The sequence below is a fragment of the Phyllobates terribilis genome, unplaced genomic scaffold (genome assembly GCF_046119375.1).
Source record: "Phyllobates terribilis strain yellow unplaced genomic scaffold, ASM4611937v1 Scaffold_8__6_contigs__length_399053987, whole genome shotgun sequence".
In the NCBI taxonomy this organism is placed as follows: domain Eukaryota; kingdom Metazoa; phylum Chordata; class Amphibia; order Anura; family Dendrobatidae; genus Phyllobates; species Phyllobates terribilis.
The window spans coordinates 186013852-186028681 of NW_027362768.1; positions in this window are offsets into that span (position 1 = coordinate 186013852).

The window sequence follows — 14830 nt, forward strand, 5'->3', positions numbered from 1 at the left end:
TACATACAGATTTATACAGTCACCACTAGGGGGAGCTCACTGCATACATATTTATACAGCCACCACTAGGAGGAGCTCACTACATACATATTTATACAGTCACCACTAGGAGGAGCTCACTACATACATATTTATACAGTCACCACTAGGGGGGGCTCACTACATACAGATTTATACAGTCACCACTAGGGGGAGCTCACTGCATACATATTTATACAGCCACCACTAGGAGGAGCTCACTACATACATATTTATACAGTCACCACTAGGAGGAGCTCACTACATACATATTTATACAGCCACCACTAGGGGGAGCTCACTACACACAGATTTATACAGCCACCACTACAGGGAGCTCACTACATACAGATTTATACAGTCACCACTAGGGGGAGCTCACTGCATACATATTTATACAGCCACCACTAGGAGGAGCTCACTACATACATATTTATACAGCCACCACTAGGAGGAGCTCACTACATACATATTTATACAGTCACCACTAGGAGGAGCTCACTACATACATATTTATACAGCCACCACTAGGAGGAGCTCACTACATACATATTTATACAGTCACCACTAGGAGGAGCTCACTACATACATATTTATACAGTCACCACTAGGAGGAGTTCACTACATACATATTTATACAGTCACCACTAGGGGGGGCTCACTACATACAGATTTATACAGTCACCACTAGGGGGAGCTCACTGCATACATATTTATACAGCCACCACTAGGAGGAGCTCACTACATATATATTTATACAGTCACCACTAGGGGGGCTCACTACATACATATTTATACAGTCACCACTACAGGGAGCTCACTACATACAGATTTATACAGCCACCACTAGGGGGAGCTCACTACATACAGATTTATACAGCCACCACTACAGGGAGCTGACTACACACAGATTTATACAGCCACCACTAGGGGGAGCTCACTACATACATATTTATACAGTCACCACTAGAGGGAGCTCACTACATACAGATTTATACAGCCACCACTAGGAGGAGCTCACTACACACAGATTTATACAGCCACCACTAGAGGGAGCTCACTACATACAGATTTATATAGTACGCTGAAAAAAGAGAAAGGACAGCACCTCTAAAAGTCATACATTGATCTAATGCGTCTCTGCATAAATATATATAACTGAACATGAGGTTCTTAGTTTAACATTGTGATCAGATTTATACAGTCACCACTATAGGGTGTTCATTAAATACAGATTTATACAGCCATCACTAGGGGGAGCTTACTACATACAGATGTATATGGCCACCATTGGGGGGCACTCACTACATACAGATTTGTACCGATACAAATAGGGGGAGCTCAATACATCTGGATTTATGCAAACATTACTATGGGGAGCTCACGACATACAGATTTATACAGCCAACAGTAGAGGGAGCTCATAACATAGAGATTTACACAAACACCACTAGGGGGAGCTCACTGAATACAAATTTATACAGCCACCACTAAGGGGAGCTCACTAGATACAGATTAATACTTGTCCTGCGCTGCTGTATGTAAATTGCGCGGTCCGGTCCGATGGATGTCTCCACATTGTGAGCAGCGCCGCCCCGCTCCCTTCAAACGCCAGAGACGTCATCCACTTACATGACTTACAAGAGGCAGCATTTGAAGGGACCGGGGTAGTGTTTGAAGGGAGCGGGGCGGCGCTGATCCTAATGTGGAGGCACCCATCTGACCGGATTGCGCAATTTAGATACAGCACAGAACAAATATAAAACACTTTTTCTAAGGTGTCCAGGGGCATGTCTGAGGATATAAATAGGTTGCAGGAACCTCATTGTTATGATTTTAAAGGTGATAGACAAGGTTTATATGCCAAAAAACTGGTGACAGGTTCCCTTTAAAGAGAGAAAATCCAAATGTGTCAAGGCAACAGGCAAAACTGGAGGAAGAGCATTGTCAAAATAGTTATATAGCAAGCTAAAACCAATGTCTGTAAAGAAACTGATACTCTGGAAATGAGTGAAAGACCTGGCTGAGTTTAAATGGTAAATCATGATGACATAATCAGAAGGAGCCAAAAGTAAACACCAGAGAAAGAAAAATATGGACAGATATAAGATCCTGGAGGAGTGATTTGTCCACCTGTAGCCACCACTAGAGGGAGCTCAGGAGCTTACTATATACTAAATATATATTGACTGTAAAAATAAAACTGTATGCAACAGACTTTAACTATGATCCCTCAAGTGAATAATTGTATTATTTACAAGCAATTTAAAGCTCAGTTTAATACTTTTTCGACATTCCCTTTAAGTTCTTGAAAAGCGAGCCTATCTTTGAAATGTCTTCAGTTCTGGTAAGGTCCTGGAGCTGTTCCATACTATATAAATGACTTTTATATATGACGACTCTTAATTTTAGGTTCTGCGATGCTGTAACACAGGGGTTTTTGTGATGTCGGGAATTTCAGGATCCACGTTTTTCATTGTTTGTCGTCATTCTCCGATACGTGCGGAATATTTATAAAAAACATTAACGGGAAATGTTGGGTTTTGTCACATTCTTGGCTTAGGCCTCATGTCATGGACCTCATGTGAAAACGGGGGAGGAGGCGGCGGGGGTTTCTTGTGTTTGCCTTCGATGAGTTAACACATAATTTTGAAACCGATTCTTAATCCTCCATGTATTAAATATCCCTGAGCGTTTGTGATTAACGAATCGTGTCAGCTAATATGTTTTGTAAGATGCTTTTTTGACGGATTGGCACAAGCGAAGGTGTGAAATTTAAAACCTCGTCATTACCAAGGTGCTGGCGCTGGTCCACACGTTTCTATTTTATAATTAGATTGAACCAGGAAGAATCTGAGATTGTGTACGAAATATTCAGAATTACAGTGATAGAACCACAGATCATTCTGCAGCTCTTAATTTTTGTTTATTTCATTTTTTTTTTTACTTTTTTATACATAATAATTTTAATATACAAGTTGACCCAGAACTCCAAAAAAATGTGAATGGAAATAGTTATGATTAAACTTATTATTATTTCTCAGGGGCGGTGCTAGGGGAGGGATTATGAGACATGGTGCAGCTTTTGCCATAATGTATCTACTGTATATAATGTACAGTACAGACCAAAAGTTTGGACACACCTTCTCATTTAAAGATTTTTCTGTATTTTCATGACTTTGAAAATTGTACATTCACACTGAAGGCATCAAAACTATGAATTACCACATGTGGAATTATATACTTAACAAAAAAGTGTGAAACAACTGAAAATATGTCTTATATTCTAGGTTCTTCAAAGTAGCCACCTTTTGCTTTGATGACTGCTTTGCACACTCTTGGCATTCTCTTGATGAGCTTCAAGAGGTAGTCACCGGAAATGGTCTTCCAACAATCTTGAAGGAGTTTCCAGAGATGCTTAGCCCAAATCTGACCACTGTCACTTTATGAGGCAATACCTCTGGAAACGCTTCAACAGATGCCACTGATACTGAGATTGTTTATTCGTGACATATTGTACTTCATGATTGTGGTAAAATTTCTTCGATATCACTTGCGTTTATTTGTGAAAAAAAATCGGAAATTTGGCGAAAATGTGGAAAATTTTGCAATTTTCAAAATTTTAATTTTTATGCCCTTAAATCAGAGAGATTTGTTACACAAAAGAGTTAATAAATAACATTTCTCACATGTCTACTTTACATCAGCACAATTTGGGAACCAATTTTTTATTTTTTTATTAGGGAGCTATAAGGGTTAAAAGTTGACCAGCGATTTCTCATTTTTACAACAAAATTTGCAAAACCATTTTTTTAGGGACCACATCACATTTGAAGTGACTGAGGGGCATTTATGACAGAAAATACCCAAAAGTGACACCATTCTAAAAACTGCACCACTCAGGGTGCTCAAAACCACATTCAAGAAGTTTATTAACCCTTCAGGTGCTTCACAGGAATTTTTAGAATGGGGAAGAAAAAAATGAACATTTAACTTTTTTCACAAAAATGTTACTTTAGACTCAAATTTTTTTTTATTTTTGCAGGCGTAACAGGAAAAAATGGACCACAAAATTTGTTGTGCAAATTCCCCTGAGCACGCAGATACCCCATACGTGGGGAAAAAATACTGTTTGGGCGCACGGCAGGGCTCGGAAGGGAAGGAGCGCCATTTGACTTTTTGAATGTAAAATTTGATTGAACAATTAGCGGACGCCATGTTGCGTTTGGGGAGCCCCTGATGTGCCTAAACAGTGGAAACCCCTCGTAAGTAATACCATTTTGGAAACTAGACCCCTCAGGGAACTTATCTAGATGTGTGGTGAGCACCTTGAACCCCCAGGTGCTTCACAGAAGTTTATAACATGGAGCCGTGAAAATAAAATTTTCACATTTTTCCCACAAAAATGTTGTTCAGCCCCTACTTTTGCATTTTCATAAGGGTAACAGGAGAAATTGCACCATGCAACTTGTTGTGCAATCTCTCCTGAGTAAGCAGATACCCCATTATTGGTCCCATTTTCAGGCATGTGTCATTTTTTGATCGCTTTCTATTCTGATTTTTGGGAGGCAGAATAAACAAAAAACAACAATTCAGGAATTGTTTTTTTTTTTTTTTTTTTATGCCGTTGCGTGTGTGGTAAAATTGATAAGGCAGCTATATTCTTCGTGTCAGTACGTTTACAGCGGTACCACATTTATATAGTTTTTCTACGTTTTGGCGCTTTTACACAATAAAAACTATTTTCTAGAAAAAAAAAAAAAATTGTATCGCTTTATTCTGAGAGCTATAACTTTTTTATTTTTCCGATAATGGACTCTTATGGCGGCTTGTTTTTTGCGGGACGAGATGACGTTTTCAGCGGTACCATTTCTATTTACATTCGTTTTTTTGATCGCGTGTTATTCCATTTTTTGTTTGGCCATATGATGATAAAGCATTGTTTTTTGCTTTGTTTTTTTTTTACCATGTTCACTAAAGGGGTTAACTAGTGGGACAGTTTTATAGCTCAGGTCATTCCGGACGCGGCGATACCAAATATGTGTACTTTTATTGGTTTATTTTATTTTCATAATAAATAAATATTATCGGTACAATATATTTTTATTTTTTGGGGATTATTTTTTTCATTTTTTTTATTCTATTTTTACAATTTTTTTTTTTTTTCACTTCCCTACCCTTTTTTTTACTTTTACACATTGTCCCACTATGGGACATTCACTGTTTGCAGCCTGATCGGCTGTATAGCATAGAGAGCAGCAGCAGCTCCCTATGCCATGCAGCCTGTCAGCGCTGCACACAGGGAGACATTACTTTGGTCATGCACTGCGCATGACCAAAGTAACTTCCTGCCTCTTGGTGACCCGGATGTTATCATTACGACATTGGGTCATCATGACAACATCCGGGAGCCGCCGCAGACATCGCTGGAGGCCAGAGAGGAGGTAAGTATCGGCGCTTACCTCCCCCCTTGCCCCCGCAATGCTGTGATCGACTTCGATCGCAGCATTGCGGGGGTTAATGTGCAGGGAGCGGTGCGGGACCGCTCCCTGCACATATCACCGGGTGTCAGCTGTGACAATCAGCTGACACCTGGCGGTGATCACCCCGCACCCCTTGTGTGTGGGCACGATCGCATTATGCGTAATAGTACGTAGCTGGTCCATAAGTCCCAGGGCGCAGCTACGTACTCTTACTGACATCGTCGGAAAGGGGTTCATTTATGCAGTTTGGTTTCATTAAAAATTTTGAAACGTTTTTACCTTCATAGAATCTTAATTTTCCTGAATGTTCAACTTTAGTGTGGTCTGAGGTCATAAATCAGCTGAGAGGAGCTCAAATAAAGATAGAAAGTCTTCCATTGGGCTGTCAGAAGGAGCTCACTGATGGATTCTCAGTTACTTCATTCTGCAACTGGCAATAGAGTGCAACACAGAGTTTATAAAGATAAACGGCACAACATTTTTAATAAAATAAAAAAATAATAATAATTTTTACCCCAAAAACACATACATTCAAGTGAGAAAAAGAATTGGTCGCAAACGTAAACAACTCCTTTAAGCATTAGAAATGTGTAGTCAGCTCTCTTCTGAGATGAAGTGGTTGACCGGTGGCCTCACCTAGTAAAATATAGGTCTGGCAGCCCCTGTTCTCTCAAAAAGCAGATTTTCTACTATCCGACATTCATAGCCCACCCACAGAACGAAAATGACCCATCGATAGATCACGTTTACAATAATACAAATGTCATTTGTAGCATTATTATTATTGATATTCAGTTGATCTATATCGCTATGCAATCTGCCGATCTGAGCTGTTTATCTTCCAGTTTTAGCCTCCCGCCCATCCTTCACCCCACAACCACTTCTCCCCATCGTGTGCCATCTTCCACCTTAAAGGAACAGGCTAATTATTGCAAGGTGGAGGTGGAAGTAATCAACACAATTTTTCAAACATTTCCTTCCTCACCTCCTTCTGTCACTAATCTCTTTCAGTCTTAACCTTTTCTTCTTCTTTTCGCCAGTATGTAGAGCTCACATAAAAGACTAATTGAAAAAAAAAAGAAAGAAATCGCGTCGAGAAAAATATTAAAACAGTAAAATATAATAATATAATAATAATATGCTGTCTTCTAATGCTCTGCTGACCCATCTCTCTGGTACATGCTCTGCATAATTCCCCTGCTTCATCTGTCCCACTCCAATCAATATTCACATATGTTTGTTCTTTCCCCACTATATACCTTATCTGATTTTTAGAGGTGCTAAACTGCAGAGACTTGCGTCCTGGCTCTGTCTTTGATCACCCAGCCATCTCCTGTTGAAATGACCAGCTGTTAATTTATCCACAAGCCATTCCCACAATGCCCTACACCTGATATAGTTTAATGTGGCCTATATATTTAGACTCTCTGTAAGGGGTGCACGCGTGCTGGGGGGTGCACGCGTCTTCTTGTGCAAAGTGGCTTCGGAGAGAAGTGGCAGTTATTTCAGAGGCAGTTAGTCAGGTAACAAACACTTTGACCACTTACTCTCCTTAAACTATGTTTCTGTTAGCTCTCACTTTTTCCTCTATAGTCCTCCACTTTCTAATAACCCCTCAAATCCCTACACCAAGTAAGAAACTCATCATCTCTCCCTCTATCCTCCCCATTCATCTCACCTCCTCCTCCAAATTATTCCTCAACATTCAATCCTGGATCTCCAAACACAGACAGCCACCTCATGCTCTCTCTTGCTCCCACCTGCTAACACTTTCTCTGCTCCTCCTCACTGCTGGAGATATCTCTCCAAATCCTGGTCCTCCTCGCCATATCCCCACAGTTACTTCTACCTCCTATCCACGACCTTCCTCAAACTGTCGCAACCCTTCTAACCTCATACCCATCCAACTAATACCCACCTCCTCAGCTATACTAACAGGAGCTCTATGGAACGCTCGCTCTGTCTGCAACAAACTTTCCTTCATCCACGATCTTTTCATTACAAACAAACTCTCCTTCCTCGCCATCACCGAAACCTGGCTCACCCCCTCTGACACAGCTTCCCCAGCTGCCCTTTCATATGGCGGATTCCACCTTTCCCACACCCCCCGCCCCAATGGCAAACATGGTGGAGGCGTAGGTTTCCTCCTATCAGAACTCTGCGCTTTCACCAAAATCCCACTGCCACCCTCCGTTACACTCCCCTCTTTTGAGGTGCACTGTGTGCGCATCTATTCCCCCTCCAACCTCCAACTGGCCGTCGTTTACCGACCCCCAGGGCAAGCCACCACCTTCTTAGACCATTTCACTACCTGGCTGCTTCACTTCCTTTCCACTGACATCCCCACTATCATAATGGGTGACTTCAACATCCCCATTGACGCTCCCCACTCGTCTGTCTCTAAGCTCCTATCCCTCACTTCCTCCTTTGGACTCACTCAATGGTCTTCCACACCCACCCACAAAGATGGCCACACACTGGACCTCATCTTCACCCGCCTCTGTTCCCTATCTAACCTCTCTAACTCACCACTCCCTCTCTCTGACCATAACCTCCTCACATTCTCTACCCTCTCCTCTCCGGGTGCACAATCCCCACTCCACAAACTCACACACCCTCGCAGAAATCTCAAACACCTTGACCTACACTCTCTCTCTGAATCCCTCCTTCCTCTCACAGACATAAATTCCTTGCACGATGCAGACGTTGCTGCTGCTTCATATAACACCACAATAGCTGCAGCTCTAGACTCGATCGCCCCTCTCACACACACCACACCTCGCACATTCAACAGGCAACCCTGGCACACTAAACTTACCAAAGAACTGCGCCGGGCCTCCAGGGTTGCGGAGCGGAGATGGAAAAGGTCTCACTCCATCGAGCACTTCATCGCATTCAAGCAATCCCTCACTAATTTCAAGTCCGCACTCACTACAGCAAAACAAACCTACTTCTCATCTCTCATATCCTCCCTATCTCACAACCCTAAACAGCTATTTAACGCTTTCAACTCTCTCCTTCGTCCCCCAGCACCTCCTCCCTCTTCTCTCATCTCAGCCGACGACTTTGCCTCATTCTTCAAACAGAAGATTGACACCATCAGACAAAACTTTGGCCTAAAGTCCACACAACCCCTCCTCATATCTACTCAACCCTCCTCCTCCAAACCCCACTTCTCCACCATTACAGAAGGTCAAGTCTCCTCTTTACTCCAAATCACACCTCACCATCTGCGAACTTGACCCAATCCCATCCCACCTCATCACTAACCTCACCTCAGTCTTCATCCCAACCCTAACCCACCTCTTCAATCTATCACTAACAACCGGAGTCTTCCCCTCATGTTTCAAACATGCCGCAATCACACCCATCCTCAAAAAGCCCTCCCTTGACCCTTCCTCTCTGACCAGCTACCGCCCCATATCACTCCTCCCCTTTGCCTCAAAACTTCTAGAACAACATGTCCACCTTGAACTGTCCTCCCACCTCTCCTCCTGCTCCCTCTTCGACCGTCTACAATCTGGCTTCCGACCGCATCACTCGACTGAAACTGCCCTGACCAAAGTCACCAACGACCTACTAAATGCCAAATCCAAGCGACACTACTCCATCCTCCTCCTTCTGGACCTGTCATCTGGCTTTGACACAGTGGACCATTCCCTCTTACTACAGATTCTCTCATCTCTTGGCATCACGGACTTGGCTCTATCTTGGATCTCCTCATACTTAACAGACAGGACATTCAGCGTCTCCCACTCACGCACCACCTCCTCATCTCACCCCCTATCTGTCGGTGTCCCCCAAGGTTCAGTTCTAGGACCTCTGCTCTTCTCCATCTACACCTTCGGCCTGGGACAGCTCATAGAGTCTCACGGCTTTCAGTATCACCTCTATGCTGACGACACACAGATCTACCTCTCTGGACCCGATATCTCCTCCCTACTAACCAGAATCCCACAATGTCTGTCCGCCATCTCATCCTTCTTCTCCGACAGGTTTCTAAAACTCAACATGGATAAAACAGAGTTCATCATCTTTCCACCCTCTCATTCACATCCCCCATCCGACCTATCCATCAATGTCAATGGCTGTTCACTCTCCCCAGTCCCACAAGCTCGCTGCCTTGGGGTAACCCTGGACTCTGATCTCTCCTTCAAGCCACATATTCAAGCCCTTTCCACCTCCTGCCGACTCCAACTCAAAAACATCTCCCGGATCCGTGCATTCCTCAGCAAAGACTCTGCAAAAACACTAGTGCATGCCCTCATCATATCCCGCCTCGACTACTGCAACCTCCTGCTCCGTGGCATCCCTTCCAACACTCTTGCACCTCTCCAATCTATCCTAAACTCTGCTGCTCGACTAATCCACCTGTCCCCCCGCTATCCCCCGGCCTCTCCTCCCTGTCAATCCCTTCACTGGCTCCCTATTGCCCAGAGAATTCAGTTCAAAACTCTAACCATGGCATACAAAGCCATCCACAACCTGTCTCCCCCATACATCTGTGACCTAGTCTCCCGGTACTTACCTGCACGCAACCTCCGATCCTCACAAGATCTCCTGCTCTACTCCCCTCTTATCTCCTCCTCCCACAATCGTATACAAGATTTCTCCCGTGCTTCCCCCCTACTCTGGAACTCTCTACCCAAACACATCAGACTCTCGCCTACCATGGAAGCCTTCAAAAGGAACCTGAAGACCCACCTCTTCCGACAAGCCTACAACCTGCAGTAAACACCACTCCAGCAATACCGCTGCACGACCAGCTCTACCCTCACCTACTGTATCCTCACCCATCCCTTGTAGACTGTGAGCCCTCGCGGGCAGGGTCCTCGCTCCTCCTGTACCAGTCGCTGACTCGTTTTGTTAAGATTATGTAAATGCTTTTGTTATGTATATCCCTATCACATGTAAAGCGCCATGGAATAAATGGCGCTATAATAATAAATAATAATAATAATAATAATATTAAAAAAAATAAAATGAAGATACATTCTCCGGTTCAAAAAAAAAAACACCTCTATTTTATCTTATCTATTAAAAGGTTTTACATTATTTATTTTATTATTGCAACGTCTTCTTGGATGCAATTGCTTTAGAACTGTTAGATACATTTTTCGTTTTAACTAGGTTCTATGCAACATTGAAACTGACAGATATAAGAAGAGCGTTCCTATGTACGACATGTGACAATTGGGGTCCCATTACAGAGTTTTAATTGGTGAAATATGGGAAGTTGTCAAGGGGTATGACAAAATGTATTTTCCTAGAATTTTGGACCCAACTTCTGCCACATCAGGTCATTTTCATAATTACATAACTATAATAATAATAATAATAAAAAAAATATATATATATATTTATATATTTTTGGGGGGAGCAAGACACCCATATCCAGGTGATAGATCCTTTCTATTGGGATCACTATCCCTCCAATATGTCCCAATCCACCCCATTAAATGCGATCCATGACCTCCTCTAATTTGAACTACGTCACTATCATCCATCACTTTCCCCCAATAAATAATTTAGATGCTAAAATGTTAATTATATTTGATCTTAAAGGGTCGCAATACAAACTGCATACATTATTAGACAGATCTCTTAGACCTGATGAGGCTGATGTATTTACTTTGAAAATCCACAGATGAATGGCTTTGTAATCCTGATATTAAAATGAGCATTTTATGAGTCCGGCTATAGAATGAGGGTCTTCATGAGTCCAATGTATTCATTCTCTGCTATTAACTCTCTGTCTCAATGGCAGGTGGACTGTTAAAATGCTTATGTTACTATCAGGAAATAAAGCTTTTAAAGAGTATATTCAGCCATCCTGACATGGATTTCCACAGCAAGTACACCAGCCTCATCATGGCCAAGATATCAATTTAATAATCTTTCCAGTTTGTTTTCCGAAATCTGGTGACAGACCCCCTGTAAACACCTTCCAGAATCCACTGCAGTGTAAAACTGATTGCTTGAATTCCCACTGGAAGGGCGTTCTGTAATCAGTTGCTCTTCAGGGGGCCGTATACTATAACATTGAAGGAAGCTCATTCTGGTCAATCTGTTATTGACAACCAACATCCATTGTTTAATAAATATTAGACAATGTTTTTCCTCTTTAAAGTCAAATTCCTTTACTCTGGCATTTGATAATCCAGAAAATCTCATAATCTGGAGCTTGTTTCCTTCTCCAGAACAGAAATCTAGTGTGGAAAATTCACAAGCCTTAGAGCCAAAGACTGAGCAGAGAGAGATGCAATTTTGCTTTTCTCCATAATACGAGAAAGTTAAGGCTATGGACAACTTTGACATGGAAGAAAGGGTTTTTACAAATGTTAGTGGTTACCTATAATTATTAAAACTGCACTGTTTCAGTCTAAAACTTAATTTCCTCATTTATTTCCAAATCTTCTAATATGCAGATTGCGGTCTGATTCAAGTTTCAGATTTCTCTCTTGTGAGAAATGGTAATATAGGCTGGATGTGAGGTCTGCGTGTCTCTCCCAGTAATATATGCTGGATGTGAGGTCTGTGTGTCTCTCCCAGTAATATAGGCTGGATGTGAGGTCTGTGTGTCTCGCCCAGTAATATAGGCTGGATGTGAGGTCTGTGTGTCTCTCCCAGTAATATAGGCTGGATGTGAGTTGTGTGTGTCTCTCTCTGTAATATAGGCTGGATGTGAGATCTGTGTGTCTCTCCCAGTAATATAGGCTGGATGTGAGCTCTGTGTGTCTCTCCCGGTAATATAGGCTGGATGTGAGGTCTGTGTGTCTCTCCCAGTAATATAGGCTGGATGTGAGGTCTGTATGTCTCTCCTAGTAATATAGGCTGGATGTGAGCTCTGTGTGTCTCTCCCAGTAATATAGGCTGGATGTGAGGTCTGTGTGTCTCTCCCAGTAATATAGGCTGGATGTGAGCTCTGTGTGTCTCTCCCGGTAATATAGGCTGGATGTGAGGTCTGTGTGTCTCTCCCAGTAATATAGGCTGGATGTGAGGTCTGTATGTCTCTCCCAGTAATATAGGCTGGATGTGAGCTCTGTGTGTCTCTCCCAGTAATATAGGCTGGATGTGAGGTCTGTGTGTCTCTCCCAGTAATATAGGCTGGAGGTGAGGTCTGTGTGTCTCTCCCAGTAATATCGGCTGGATGTGAGCTCTATGTGTCTCTCCCAGTAATATAGGCTGGATGTGAGGTCTGTATGTCTCTCCCAGTAATATAGGCTGGATGTGAGCTCTGTGCCTCTCCCAGTAATATAGGCTGGATGTGAGCTCTGTGTGTCTCTCCTAGTAATATAGGCTGGATGTGAGCTCTGTGTGTCTCTCCCAGTAATATAGGCTGGATGTGAGGTCTGCGTGTCTCTCCCAGTAATATAGATTGGATGTGAGCTCTGTGTGTCTCTCCTAGTAATATAGGCTGGATGTGAGCTCTGTGTGTCTCTCCCAGTAATATAGGCTGGATGTGAGGTCTGTGTGTCTCTCCCAGTAATATAGGCTGGATGTGAGGTCTGTGTGTCTCTCCCAGTAATATAGGCTGGAGGTGAGGTCTGTGTGTCTCTCCCAGTAATATAGGCTGGAGGTGAGGTCTGTGTGTCTCTCCCAGTAATATAGGCTGGATGTGAGCTCTGTGTGTCTCTCCCAGTAATATAGGCTGGATGTGAGGTCTGTGTGTCTCTCCCAGTAATATAGGCTGGATGTGAGCTCTGTGTGTCTCTCCCGGTAATATAGGCTGGATGTGAGGTCTGTGTGTCTCTCCCAGTAATATAGGCTGGATGTGAGGTCTGTATGTCTCTCCCAGTAATATAGGCTGGATGTGAGCTCTGTGTGTCTCTCCCAGTAATATAGGCTGGATGTGAGGTCTGTGTGTCTCTCCCAGTAATATAGGCTGAAGGTGAGATCTGTGTGTCTCTCCCAGTAATATCGGCTGGATGTGAGCTCTATGTGTCTCTCCCAGTAATATAGGCTGGATGTGAGGTCTGTATGTCTCTCCCAGTAATATAGGCTGGATGTGAGCTCTGTGCCTCTCCCAGTAATATAGGCTGGATGTGAGCTCTGTGTGTCTCTCCTAGTAATATAGGCTGGATGTGAGCTCTGTGTGTCTCTCCCAGTAATATAGGCTGGATGTGAGGTCTGCGTGTCTCTCCCAGTAATATAGATTGGATGTGAGCTCTGTGTGTCTCTCCTAGTAATATAGGCTGGATGTGAGCTCTGTGTGTCTCTCCCAGTAATATAGGCTGGATGTGAGGTCTGTGTGTCTCTCCCAGTAATATAGGCTGGATGTGAGGTCTGTGTGTCTCTCCCAGTAATATAGGCTGGAGGTGAGGTCTGTGTGTCTCTCCCAGTAATATAGGCTGGAGGTGAGGTCTGTGTGTCTCTCCCAGTAATATCGGCTGGATGTGAGCTCTGTGTGTCTCTCCCAGTAATATAGGCTGGATGTGAGGTCTGTATGTCTCTCCCAGTAATATAGGCTGGATGTGAGCTCTGTGCCTCTCCCAGTAATATAGGCAGGATGTGAGCTCTGTGTGTCTCTCCTAGTAATATAGGCTGGATGTGAGCTCTGTGTGTCTCTCCCAGTAATATAGGCTGGATGTGAGGTCTGCGTGTCTCTCCCAGTAATATAGGCTGGATGTGAGCTCTGTGTGTCTCTCCCGGTAACATAGGATGGATGTGAGGTTTGTGTGTCCAGGGTACTGCTTTCTTCATTAGCTTATATATTAGGACAACTGTCCTTAGGCTATGTGCCCACGATGCAGAAATGAAGTAGAAAAATCCGCAGCATGGGCATTGAAAGTGCGGAATTTCATTGGGGACAATGGGGAAGGATTACCAAGCATTTACACTGCAAAAATTCCGCAGCGTAAACGCTTGAAAAACGCATCGTGGGCACGGACCCTTACATGTGCTTTCCTCCTTACCTACAGACTCTTCTCTGTTCTCCATAAGACATATGTAGATACTTTTTCCCCTCTCCACTACAGATCTATGCACAACCCTCTCCTTTCCCTGCTGCTCTCTTACCCTAATAATAGGGAGGAAAGAGCAGAAAACCAGGAGCAGGAGCTCTGATACATTTGTGTCACTTTTGCAGATCACAGAGTTTGATAAAAAGACTTACAGACAATTCTACAACAGCAAAATAGCAGAATGATTTTAATCAAAACTATTTAAAAAGTTGCATTAAGGAACAACTAACAATAAGAAAAATCCCTGAGAAGATGAACATATACAGTCATATAAAGTACCAGATTTCATCCTAGCATCTGATTTTGGATATACCTCATACAGCTTGTCCCTTACTAGCGAGTTTTATATTATATTCAGTGACTCTC